The sequence below is a fragment of the Astatotilapia calliptera genome, chromosome 1 (genome assembly GCF_964374335.1).
Source record: "Astatotilapia calliptera chromosome 1, fAstCal68.1, whole genome shotgun sequence".
Lineage (NCBI taxonomy): Eukaryota > Metazoa > Chordata > Actinopteri > Cichliformes > Cichlidae > Astatotilapia > Astatotilapia calliptera.
This window is the reverse complement of record NC_137422.1, coordinates 10845433-10858939: the sequence shown is the minus strand read 5'-3', so window position 1 is coordinate 10858939 and position 13507 is coordinate 10845433.

Below are 13507 nucleotides of genomic sequence, written 5' to 3'. Positions count from 1 at the left end.
GATCACCCCCCCCACACACACACACACACACACACATACACACATCCCACACCCACCCACCGACACTACAACCACCCGAACTTTCCCAGTCATTCCTATTACAGAATGACATTATAAGCTTTATTAGTTTCCCGAAGTGTTCGGGGGGGGGGGGGCAAAAAGGGCAAATTAGGCCTTTCAAACATGCACATGGTGACAAATGTCACTTGGACAGTGAGCTGTGCCTACTCACAGTTCTGTTTCTACATAATATTAATTATTTCCAAAATATGCTTCTGTGTAACAAGCAGAAAGGAAATCAAATGGCAACCGGTCAGCTCACAGCTACTAATTGGTTTCCACTGGGACTGCTAACAATGCAAATTAAGCCATTTCTCAGTTAGTGAAGCTGGCAGTGTAAAAACATTTCCCCCTGTGTGTAGCAGGCACACATGGCGAAATGAAACGACACAAATCAGTGTGTATTGTCACACCACCCCTTTAAGGTGCTCTAAACAGTACACCTCACGAAAGCTGAGTCATCCTCGGCAAAATGGGAGGGGTTCGTGTTTTTTTTTTTTTTTTTTTTTACCCCCCCCCCCCACACCTTCATAGGGGGGATTTGGCATTTAACGTTTCCAATGGAGTGAAAGTAGTTGAGCACATGGCGATTTTTAACAGGGCACTTTTCCAAAGAGCAGACATCTGCAGAATGCAAGTTGTCCTGTGCTCTTGAGACTTTGGTCTCCACCTGAGTTTGACTTTAAATAGATGACAGAAATTATGACAACCCTCTGAACAACCATTGCGCCTCCAGCAATTGAGTCCTGCTGATGAGAACCATAATAAATTCCCTCCTCCCCACCCCCCACCCCCCCCGTGCGGGCCTCCCTGCCTGTTGCGCCTGCTCACTGAAACAGCCTTCATACAGCCTAACCAAGGGGTATGCTAACAATGGTAGTGCATGACATTTCCAAAATATCTCCTCCGGTACTCTCTAAGCAGTTGTCAATTTGATGCACATGTCACCTGCTGCACCTTGGCCAGTTTGGCCCGTCCACCAGAGAGTGCTATTTTCAGTCCAGTGGCAGAAGCTTGTGCACCCTTCACCTTCCACCTTTGTCCTAGGAGGTGATGCGATTCCTGAGTCTACAGGGTAAAACCGGCAGCAGGGAGCTGTGCTGCAGTTTGTCTGCAGCTGGTGACAGAAGAAGGAATATGCAACCATTTGTTCCCAGGGTCACCCAAGGGCAAAGGAGTCCAAGGGTACAGAAACCTGTGTCTAATTTTGGCATATATTTGTATATTTTCAACTTCGGACTGCTGAGGTTAATAACTTGTTCTTTTGGATTTGGTTTCACAGCAATCGCAAGGTTAGGTGAGTAACATGCTTCAGTCTACAGCTGCCTACAGGGAAATGAATGCAAACTGTAGCGATATAAACTGCAGGTTTCCATCTGGTACATCAGGGTGATCCTCAGAGTGGTGATATTAAAGAAAATGGGAAAGAAAAGAGAATTTCCAAAATATGACCAATTCTTTGCTGGTGTTCTGAATGATTTTGTGGACAATTTGAGATGATTTGTCACTGAAAACTCTTTTAAAAAAGAAGAAGAAATGTGATCTTAAATGGTAAGCAGCTAGATAGACATTGCAGTCTTTTAAGGTTTCACAAACTCAATATGTGAGGAACAACTTGTTTGTGTGTGAAACAGGACTGTGGTATTAGGAAAGCAGTGCATGGCTGAACCATTTTAGCTGTGACTGTGACTTTGAGCCACTTCGAGCAACTAATACTGTGCTGCTGCTACAGGTCAATACAGGAGAGCCTAAACATGGCGTGCCTCTATCCTTTTCCATGTGCACGCTCTGGTTCCTGAATATCTCTGCCGCAGAGATCTCCGCTCAGTTCATTCTCATTCAGGGCTTCAGCTGTTTACTTTGTGTGCGTATGAAAGAGTGGGAGTGGGGGTGAGGGGGTGATGTTGGTGGATGGTGCACGCCAGGGGTGGGGGAAGGCGGTAACAAATGTAATCTTGAGTCTGTAGATGGCAGCAACACTCTTGGCCAATCTGTCTCAATAAATGGAAAAAAGTCTTTTGTTTTGGCTGTCAGGGGCTGCCAACTGAAATTGAAATTAATTTGAAAATCCAGCATAAAGCGAAAAGAAACACTAAACTAAACAACCTCCCCAAAACATCAACGTAATGGTGAAATAAACCCACTCAGAAGAGCCGTTTCACTGCCTCCTGCTGTATACCTGTGTCCAGACCTGAATGTATGCAGAGTCACGCTCCGCGCGTGTTTTAAATCAAGCCATGTTCCTTTAATAAAACGCCCAACATGCACAAAGGGATAAATACAGTGTGATTAATAAAGAGAACAGCTCCACTCATATGAGGATCGTGTCTCTGGGTCAGGCTTGAGCCTCTCTATGAAGCAGAAGATGCTACCGGACAAATTAGGCTTGTTCTGCTCACTTGGACAATCTGTAAATTGACTTGCTGAACATGACTGATTATATTTGGCAAATTTTGAAAAAAAATTCTTTTTACAGGTTATCAACACTTCTACGAAATGCTGACTACACTTTTTTTTTTAGTGTGTGTGTGTGTGTGTGTGTGTGTGTGTGTGTGTAGAGGGGGTGCTGATTATGTAAGTCATTTACATTTCCTCCAATTTAAGAGTGACTGGCTCAGTGAAGTGAGAGACTGAGCCACAGTAGCTTTCAAGCTCCCCTCAGACTAATACTGAAGAGCTGCGTGAAATAAAACCTCTCACTGAGCTGCCTCTCAGCTCTGAGGAGATGTTGCTAGTGCATCTGTTAGGGGGGTGGGGGGGTGCGTGAATGAACGTATGGGTAAAGCTCCAGTTTGCTCACAAGAAGTTCACACTTATCCCTCTGCATTCAGATACTGTACCATGCACGCTGCACACATCACTCCCTGTCACTCACCTCAGCCCTGATTCGCTCCCTGAAGCATAACACCCCAACATCTGGCTCGCTCTGTCCTCTTCCTTTTCTGGGTCACATCCCATTTCAGGCAGAGGGAAGTCTGAGTCCTGTGTAAGACCTTCTCCAAGGTGGTTTGACCAGCTGGCTTCTGATCTTCCTCTAGGCAGTTGTGTTGTTTCTGTGTGTTGGAGGGGGTGGGGGTATTAACTTTGGTATGTTCCCTCAGGGATAGCATCAGGGTTGCAGCTGCACATGTAGAATGAGTAGGAGTCTGCAAGACCACGGCCTTGGAAATGAATATACCACGCAAATGAAAAAAAAACGTATGTATGATCTGCCAACCGGCACCTGTGTGACATCATTTAAAACACACAAACTTAAACCAAACAAGTCATTTGTTAAGTTTGGACCATATTTCCAGTGTAGAGATGATTTCTACAGTCCAGATTACATGTGTACGTGCATATTTATATCTTTGTTTACTTAAAATTCACTTTAAACATTGTCAAACCTTTATACTTTGAACACTTTAAAATGGCCAAATGCCAAATGCCATATTTCATAATACAGTACTGTGCAAAAGCCTTGCCCTTCAGTTCTTTATATTCTGCAATGAAAATGGGAAATAGATGCAGTGATTCATCGAAACATGTGCAAACATACGTGGAATTACAGTAAATAAGGCAAAAATAGAGTTTGTACAATTCAACTCAGTTCAAATTGACCACCTTTATTCTTCAGCACAGTCTGAACTCTCTTTTAAGCTTTCTTAGTATTATTTCTTTAAGTAGTTCTTTAGGAATATTTCTCCAGGCTTCTTGAAGAACATTCAAAGCTCTTCTTTGGATGTTTCTGCCTTTTGTTTTGTTTTCTGTCACTGCTTCAATAATGTTGAGGTCCAGGCTCCAGTCCATGACTGATAGGGTTTCATTGTGTGTTTTTCTGCCAAGGTATGCTTTTACTGCACTGGCAGTGTGTTTGTCATGCTAAAAAAATAAGGCCTTTGCCAGTCAAATGCTTTCCAGACAGTACTGCATTGTGGATCCAAATCAGACACCTGTCTGAATTCATAATTCCATCAGTTTGACAAGATCCCTACAAACCACCAGCTGAAATGAAGCCACAGTCCATGAAAACACCTTGGTTGTGCTTTACAGATGTTGTACCCTCACTGTTGTGCTGCTCTCCTGACCGCCTCCTTATATAATGACAATTTGAACTAAAAATTTCAAAACACTCCACTGAGATTATTTCTGATGGAACTTCTGATTCCCTAAAAACTTTCAGATGCTTTTTATCTGCTGTAGATATTTCTTAGGTCTACTACTCCAATTGTTCAGTTTCCTCAGATTTTATAAGGACACACTGCAAATCGTGCCAAAACAAATGGTTTTTACAGGAAAATCTGGCTCCTAATATAAAGAAATACGGGGCGGATCAAGACTTCAGCATAATATTGTATGTCAGTCAAATGTCAATTAAATATTCCCTTGTTGGTATCGCTTATCTGGATTTTGATTGCAGTTTTGTTCCTCTGCCAGTTCCTCTACAATTAGTCTTAACACAAGTAGTACTGTGTAGATATGACTGTTGTCCACATGTTATTATATTGTTTCATAGATGGGCGATATGCTCAGGGAACGACGTGAAATGAGCCAAAATGACTTCTTTCAAACAGAGGGGGAAGTCTACATGATGAATAGTGATCATTCTGAACCATGAGCTACTCTAGTAGAGTCCAAGAGTAAAAAAAAAACAGGCCTATAAATGCACATAATAGGCTTCGTTTAAAGTTTGAAAGTGTAAGATATTGATTATGCAGAGTGAGAACATAACTACTGATGAATGAATGTAAAATTAAGTGGAACTTTAATGTGAAAATGTTATTTTCACTCCTTTTTCACAGCTTTTTAGCAGTTTAATGTGTAAAAATTTACTCGATTTTATTACCTGATTCTAAATTTTGTATGAAAGCTATGAAAAAGTGACTGCATCGTTAGAATAAATATCTCAGAGAGGAAAAGGGGATATTACTTATCCTGAAAAGTGTTCTTTTTCTTTTAGAAAAAAAAATCAAATATTAAATACTTTTCCGTTGATTGATTTTTTTTTCCATACTTAAACTGCAGCAGATTTTTAGAGACTGCTAACTGTTCTAAAGCTGAAAATGAGACTCTCCTTTATCCTCTTGAAGCATGACAGCAGTGACCATACATCTGCCCGTACTTTATTAACAATTAGGGTAAATTGCTCACATTTATTAAAGGGTTAATGACAGAGCATGAGTCAGCAGGCATTTTCCACGGGTATGGCTGTGTGTATTTTAGGTTTAAATGCTTTAAATGCTGCACTTTAACTGATCACATCTCAGCAGTGCTGAGGTCAATGACTCTTAGCTGCACCTGATCAGAGCACCCAGGGACATTAAATGTGCATTAAAAGATTTTCTGGAGTGGATAATAAAATGCTTATCGACATGCTTGGATTAAGCCAATGGGCGAGATGGGAATATTGATACATTTTTTAATATCTTTAACTTTACATCAGAAATGTGCTCATGCAGGTAAAATCCTAATTAGAGAATGACTTAAAGGTCCAGAAATGAAGGGCCTGTAACAGAATCTGTTGAGTTATTATTGACGTTTTGAGGATTCTTTGGTTACCTGAACAGGAGGAACACGTTGTACGCTCCTTATGGCAAAGGGGAGAGAGACCCATGGTAAATGTATAAATATCCATTGCACATTGGCTATAGATGCCTATATAGCCATCATACTAATTTCAAATGAATACATATACAGTCCATGCTGTCATCAAAGGGATAACACAACACGAATCACCAAAACATATCAACTGACTAGAGTACGTTGGAAAGATGCTACTAAATATCTGCACGACTAGTTTTATTGAGGTGTAGCTGAAATGCGTAACAGTCTGCAGACACTTTTTTTGTTTTCTTTCTAATTGGTCTTTCCTGACTGAGCAGCAGTGATACGAGAACCCCCTCAGGGTGCCTGAATGCAGCACAGCATTGGCACAATAGTCAACGTTCTGGGGCATTCTCCCTGCTTGAAACATTTTTAAGTAGGTAATTGCGTACTTATACAAATGTGCAAACATACACTAGGAATGATAATCTGATACCTAAACATTCATAATTCCATTGATGTTAAATACTGTTTGTAATTTCAATTCAGTTGTCCCATACGTACATTGGGGAGGCTTGTTCGACTTCAGACACTCACATAATCAATCTGAGGTAGTGCAGGATGATTCAAGAGGAGAAAAAAACTGCTGCTGTGTATTCTAATATATGTGCCTTGCTAGGAATATTGAATTGTATCTGTTTGGGTTAGAAAATGTCAATGTCTTTTTCATAAGGGACCAGAAGCCCAATAGAGGGTTCAGTATTTAACAACATAAGCCGAGTTTCATGGAACCTGGTAAAGAAAGGGAGTGTGGATAAAAGAAGAACTTACTCAATGTTGCTATCGACCTGCATCACTTTCTTACAGAGGGTTGGCCTTGGCAGGGGGCTTAGTTTTTCTGATAAGTTTTCTCGTTGGTGGTCGGATGATCTCTGGTCCTCTTGGTCTGTTCTGCCCCAGGACACCATTAAGACCCCAAGGAGAGGATGTGGTGATGTATAACAAATCCCAACCCCTACATCGGGTTTGTTGTATTATTATAGGTCTACCTTAAAGTATAAGTGCGTTGAGGCGACTGTTGTTGTGATTTGGCGCTGGATAAATAAAACTGAATTGAAACCCTGACACTGAACAAGGTGCTCAAAGCTAACAGGACTAAAAGTACAAGGCTAGGATGTGTTGACTATAACAAGTCGCGCTTTTTTACATTTCAGTTTAAACATAATGGACGGTTATGATACACTATTTTAAGTTAAATACGGATACAATTACTCCTCAAGCCTCTGTTGCTGTGACACAATTTTCTTGTGCAGTTCGTGTGATTAGAACAATATAAATACATTTAATTTAAAAATCCTGCCCTCGTGGTAATTAAATGAAAATGCAGAGATGTTAACAACATGTATTCAGTACATCAAAAGGGAGAATTGTTCCCCATTGGATTAAATGTCTGATGCATGCTGCACCATGTACTTATGTGTTAATCCATTTGTGACTAAAATGTAAGTACAAGTTTGGTAGTAGTAATTGGAGCCATTAGACACGTGTAATGCAATAAACGAACATTTACCACATTAATACTGGCCCGTGCCTACCCCAGTAGGTAAACCCATCAGTATAAAGTAACAACATTTAAATTTCGGTTATCCTATTTTGCATGCTGACTGCTAACTTATCATAGATTTGTACAAATGAACCTTTGTTGGTGTTGCTGTTGTTGGTACTGATAAAGATAAAACCAAGGATATATGGCAGTGGTTATTTCTTACATTTAAGGTCTATTTCACTGCCTGGTGGTTTCTCCTCTCTTAACCTTCTCGGATGGTTTAGTTTGAAGCAAATTATCTAATTTATAAACACATAAATGTGTAACATGGCATTCCATATTGTTGGAGGCAGCCATGAGAACATGAGTACACTGTGGTCATAAAAGGATGGGGATGATGAGCAATAATACACAGGTAGGCTGAGATGTTTATACAATGCCCATACCATTACAGCAGTACCACCAGCCTGAACCGTTGATACAGTGCAGGACGGATCCATACTTTCATGTTGTTTACATCAAATTCTAAAGTTACCATCTAAGTGTCACAGCAGAAACTGAGACTCATCAGAGCAGGCAACATTTTTCCAAACTTCTGTTGTCCAATTTTGGTGAGCGGTGAGTGTCTGTGTAGTCTTCTGCTGCTCATCTGCTTCAACGTTCTATGTTCTGTGTATTCAGAGATGCTGTTCTGCATACTCTGGTTATAATGAGTGGTATTTGAGTCACCGTTGTCTTCCTATCAACTCAAAGCAGTCTAGGCATTCTTTGACCGATAAGAGAATTCATAATAGAATTGGAATCGCTAAATTCTTATCAATTCCCATCCCTCGCGGGAGATAATATATTTGTCTAAATGTGTTGGGCCAAGAAGTTGCAAGTGAGCAAGGAAGGTATGGTGTACAATCCAGGGTCCTTGATCACCAGAGACGATTAAGCTAGGTGGCTAATGTGTATTTCCACGTGAATGTTTTCGTAATGTCTCTTCAAAAGTTTTCCCAGGATTATTGTCATGTTGGACTGAAATAAAATCTCACTCTGCTGTTGCTGCAACTCACTGCAGTGTTTGCAGGCATGTCTATTTCACACTTTGAACCAGCGTGTCTGTTGCACATTTTGCCGTTATACTGGGTTGAGCATGAAAAGAAGGCATTTTTGCCCAGAGAACTGCTGCTCGCTGGATATTTTCTCTTTTTCAGACCATTCTGAGTGGCTGAGAGGCTGTGTGGGAAAATCTCAGCAGATCAGCAGTTTCAGACCAGCCTGTCTGTCCCCACCAACGTGCCGTGCTCAAAGTACTAAAACCACTTTTCCTTGACATTCTGATGCTCGGTTTGAACTTTGGCAAGTTGTCTTGACTATGTCTGCATGCCTAAATGTGTTATGCGATTGGCTGATTAGACATTTGTCTTAACAAGCAGTTGAACAGATGTACCTAATGAAGTGGCCAGTTAGTGTATATTCTCTGCTCCTCAGTGTATCTTGTGCTCCAGTACCTGTCTGTGAACATTAATAATTATTTACTATAGATGCATCGGTCGACCTGCTGCTAGTAGATTATTGGGTTTAGATTTATGTGTCAGCTCACTAATTTTATACATGACCCTTGCCACTTGATGTGCCCATCAGGGTAATGGAGCATGTGGATGCTGATGGATGGTAAATACATCCGAGCTGTCAGGACTTTGCCCACATAGATAAATGTATGCCCCACAAGAGGAAATAGTAAAAAACTATATATATATTTCATTAGTACACTGTTTTGTTTTGTTTTTACAGAGACATTATGCAAAGCACTTTAAGATGTTTTTATACAGTTTAAACCGTGACGCTTTTCAACTTCATTTTGCATCAGCTGCTTCCACAAAATCATAACATCAGCATAAATCAGATAAAGTTACATTTCTAGATCGATGAGTCCTGCAGGTCTGCTAATCAAGTTACTCTTAGGCCAGTTTTATTGATGATAATGACTTTCACCATTTGAACGTAATTTGGTTAAGGTGGTCACAGCAGCGGCTTTAATCTGATTCAGATTATTTATGCAAAGTTGTAACTTAGAGTGTGCAAAATATAGCACCACCAGCACCTTTGATCAGCGCAGATATGACCGTGCATATTGCTTTCACAGTGTTTTCTTTACCTTTTTCCGTCCTTTTTTCGGTTGTCTTATATTTTTCTTTCGCTGTAGAAAAAGCCAGCACCCACCACCACTTCCCCTGCCAGTGGCGGACTCCCTCAGGTATCGGTGCGTTGGTGGTTCTTTGTGTCTGGGGGTGGGCGTCCGGGTACACACCGGCTCACTCCTTGGCGGCCGCTCATCGGGGCCTGGAGCCTGGGGCTCGCTCGGGCCACTTCGGAGGTGGGGTGCCCCCAGCCTCTCGGCCTGGGGCTTGGTCACTCAGGCACAGCTGGCTGCCGGCGGAGCTCATGGGCGCGTCACTACAACTCCCCCTGGCTTCTGCTCCGCGGCTGCTGGGTGAGCCCTCATCTGGGACTCTCCTCAGCTCTTACTGGGACAGTGGCGCGGCTGCCCCTCTGTTTTTTTTATTATGTTGCTCTTTGTTGTTTGCTTTCTCTTCTGTTTTTTTTCTCCACACAGGTGACCCAGGTGTTTTGTTTTTTTGTTTGTTTGTTTTTTTCTTTCTTCCCCCCCTTCTCACCGTCTCTTCTCCCCTTTGGTTTTCTTTCTCTCCCTCTCTTTCTTTCATTCTTTCTCCCTGTCCTATCCCCCAGTCATGTCTGTCCCGTTTGTAGCAACTGAAAATAAAATAAATTCATAATTATAATAAAGGTCAATCAAATGGACCAATATGGCAAGGCCATGATGATCCACTTGGTAAAATAAATCCGCTTGGCATCTTTCTTGGCCTTAAGACAACAATTCTGATGGCTAAAGATCCAAACGGGACACACACAAAAAAAAAAAGAAAAAGCCAGCAGCTGTTGACGTGCTGCACCTCCAATCTTATTGTATATGTATCACTGATGGGAAAAGAGATGGAGGCGGAGGAGGTGGGGGTGCCAAGGGTGTGTGTGTGTGTGTGTGTGTGTGTGTGTGTGTGTGTGTGTGTGTGTGTGTGTGTGTGTGTGTGTTTGGGTTGGCGGTGCAAGTTGCTGGGGCGTAAAAAGTCCACTACTATTTGTCACAGTCGACTCTGCCTGGCTGTCAGAGGGGCCTGGCTGTATTCTGCAGCAGAGGCCTCTGGGAGCATCCCACTGTGCATCTGCCAGGCAGTAACCTGAACGCCTGTTGCTCCCTTAGCTATGGAGGCTGTGTGTGTGTGTGTGTGTGTGTGTGTGTGTGTGTGTGTGTGTGTGTGTGTGTGTGTGTGTGTGTGTGTGTGTGTGTGTGTGTGTGTTTGGAAGTGAAGCATCATGCAAAGAAGAGAAAAGAAAAACAGGAGGTTTGCCAAAACTATCTGCCCATGTCAGCCTTCAAGGTGAGACTCTCAGAAATAATGTTGTTGTTGTTGCTGCTTATGCTGACCTAGGTCCGCATCAGTGTTTATTTCTTGCTCACTCTGTATAGTCTTGCATTTTAAAGTCAAATTATTAGAAGTAGAATTTTCTTAAATTATATAAAATATATAAGGTGTAAGTGTCCTTTAAGCGCAGAAGCCCATACACAATACACGATATGATACTAATATATGGTGTTATTGTTTGAGCTGGAGAGCTGGAGCTAATTTTAGTTCATGGATTTATGTACTGGGCCCCAAAATCAGACTTGAGTTGAGTCTAGTTAATCCACTACTTACTGTTGGCTGAGCACGCTTAGTTGCAAGCAAGGTCACATTATATCTAACTGACCGCAGCAATGTGAGTTTTGATTTGGTAAACAAAATGATACAGAACTGCTATAAACTGAAAGGTGACTTGTTTAGAGCTTTGTTTGCCTTATTTATTTGTTTAGCTAAATGCAAACAGCTTTGGTTTATCCAAACTAAGCTGAGGTAAAAAATAAAAGCCACGCAGTTAAAAGACTAGCTTCACTTTTTTCCTCTTTGCTGCAGTAGACATGTCAGGGGGGCTACCGAAAACTAGCTCTTGGCTGTATCTGCAGATCATGTGGTATGCGAGGAGTCTCTTATGCACATATTCAGAGTTGAAAATCTGAATATGCTTCAAGAAAAATATTTTGTGTTAGTAAGAGGAAGTTTGGAGATTTACTTAATGTAAAACAGCAGGTTGGAACTGAGACTGGCAGCAACAGCTCCTGTCCAAAAACACATATCACACACGCACACACCGGTTGGCCCCAAGGACACTGCTTTCTCTTCACATGATTCGTCTCTCTTGACATGAGGGTCATCAGCTCAGCATGCTAATGAATGAATGAGTGAGTGAATGAACGGATGGATGAACGGATGAATTCCCTTGCATGCTGAAGTAAACAGCGATCACAGGATGGACCCTGGATGTCTTAGTCAAGCTGTCTCTTGCATTAAGGTTATGTAACTGAGGGAGTGGAAAAGGACATGTGTATGTGTGTTTGCACTGAGTGCGCGCATGTGCATGTGTATGTGTGTGGGGGTGCGAGCTCAGTTCCTTTTATTCACAATTGCATCCTGACTTTGCTCTTTTGAGGATTATGGAGGTGGCAGATAGCTTCAAAGAGTATCATTTTCAAAGGTCATTATGAGTTATTCTCACTCTCAGTTTTTATAAAATCTCTTTTTCAAATCCCACAGTCCTTATCAAACCTATCGATTGTACTGTGTTTTTACCTTATTCTACTGAATTCTTAATAATAATTTGACAGCCAAGTAATGCAATTGACTTTAATGTTATTATGACATGAAATATTAAAAAAAAAATTGTAATATATTACAAAATTTTATCTGGTCAAGCTTAACTATATAAAAAAATAATTTTGTTATATTTATTATATTACTATATATATATAAAATATTTTTTATATATAAAAATTATTTATTAATTATTAACCATTATTATTTTTATTATGAATCCTTTTCCACACAACAAAACCAAACCAAAAAATAAAACCATAAATATAACAACATTAAAAAAAATCATGTTTATTAGCAAGTTTCTGTGAACATTCGCGACACCCTCTTGTGGTAAAAAGTCTGTATTACACAAAAGTGTGGCCATGCCCAAATTCAGCTTCAGTTGATACGTCTTCAATATAATACAGAGATATGTAATTATTATTAATAGTAGAATTATTAGTAACTTTTTAGTTTCATTGCAAACATATGATGGGGATGTATTTACAGGGACCATGAAAAACTTTAAAATGTAGGTGAAATAGCTCAAGTTTTTTTGGTGTAACAGAAAACTGGGCAGTTGTTCCACTCTAGTGAAGTCCTTGCCATTTTGTAGGTCAGCTCCGGGTTGGCTGATGTGTCACACTGTTCACATCCAATTAGCTTGCCGTTTAAAACCCCTCAAACTTAAAACAGAAGCTCCTGCGATTGTAATGCCGGCTTGTTATCTGATAGGAAGCTGCATGTGACCCTGTGTGAAGCCAGTCTCGCTCGCATGTGCACATGTGTCGCTTGTTTGCTCCCCCCTGTCACTTCACCAGCTAGGGGGTGGTTGAGCCTGCCAGCTCTGAATGCATGCAGTGAGAGGAGAAAGTGTGTGTGTGAGAGAGGTGAGAGAGACATAGAGAACAAGCGAGTGTTTATATTTGGATCTAGCGGTACACTCGTGTTTGAAAGCTCTGAAGAAACGCGATCACAGTTTCCTCACATTCTATTTCATTTCTTTCCTAGTCTAGGAAATCGTTCTCTGGCTCCTTCCACACGACAGCAGCTGTAATAAAGCAGATACTCACGTTTCACACACGCAGTTTGGAGAGTCTAAAAGATTTCTTTCAGAAGGTGGCACTGGAAGGGGGGCCTACACTGCAAGTCTTTCTTTAACTTTTGAAAACAATCTGTCAGTCATGCCTGCTTTGCAGCGATTGTGGAAAGAAAAAAAGAAAGAAATATCCCCGTTTCCACTTTGCTTTCCTGAACTACTCACCTCTACAGAGATAGTGTGCTTGTAGAGTGAAAACAACATTAGTGTCCTGACTGAGTACGAGGGAGTTAGTCAGTCTCTCCTCACTTCCTTCAGCAACTGTTAGAAATTGTGGCGAACTCTAAATATCATACAGTATAATATGTTTGTCATTTTCACATTTGTGGACCAAGAAAGAGGTCGCTGAGGGGGACAATGGACAACTAGGTCCAAGGAACTTGTAGTCGACATGCATCTTAACCTTTTTGCTTCTTTGGAGATGCTCATTGACTCCTTGTTTTGGTGATTTGTTTTTGTATGTCAATTATACGCCTTGATTATGTTGCTGGGATATGCTCCAGCCCCCTCATGACCTTTAATTGCATAAATGGAAGAGAGTAGATG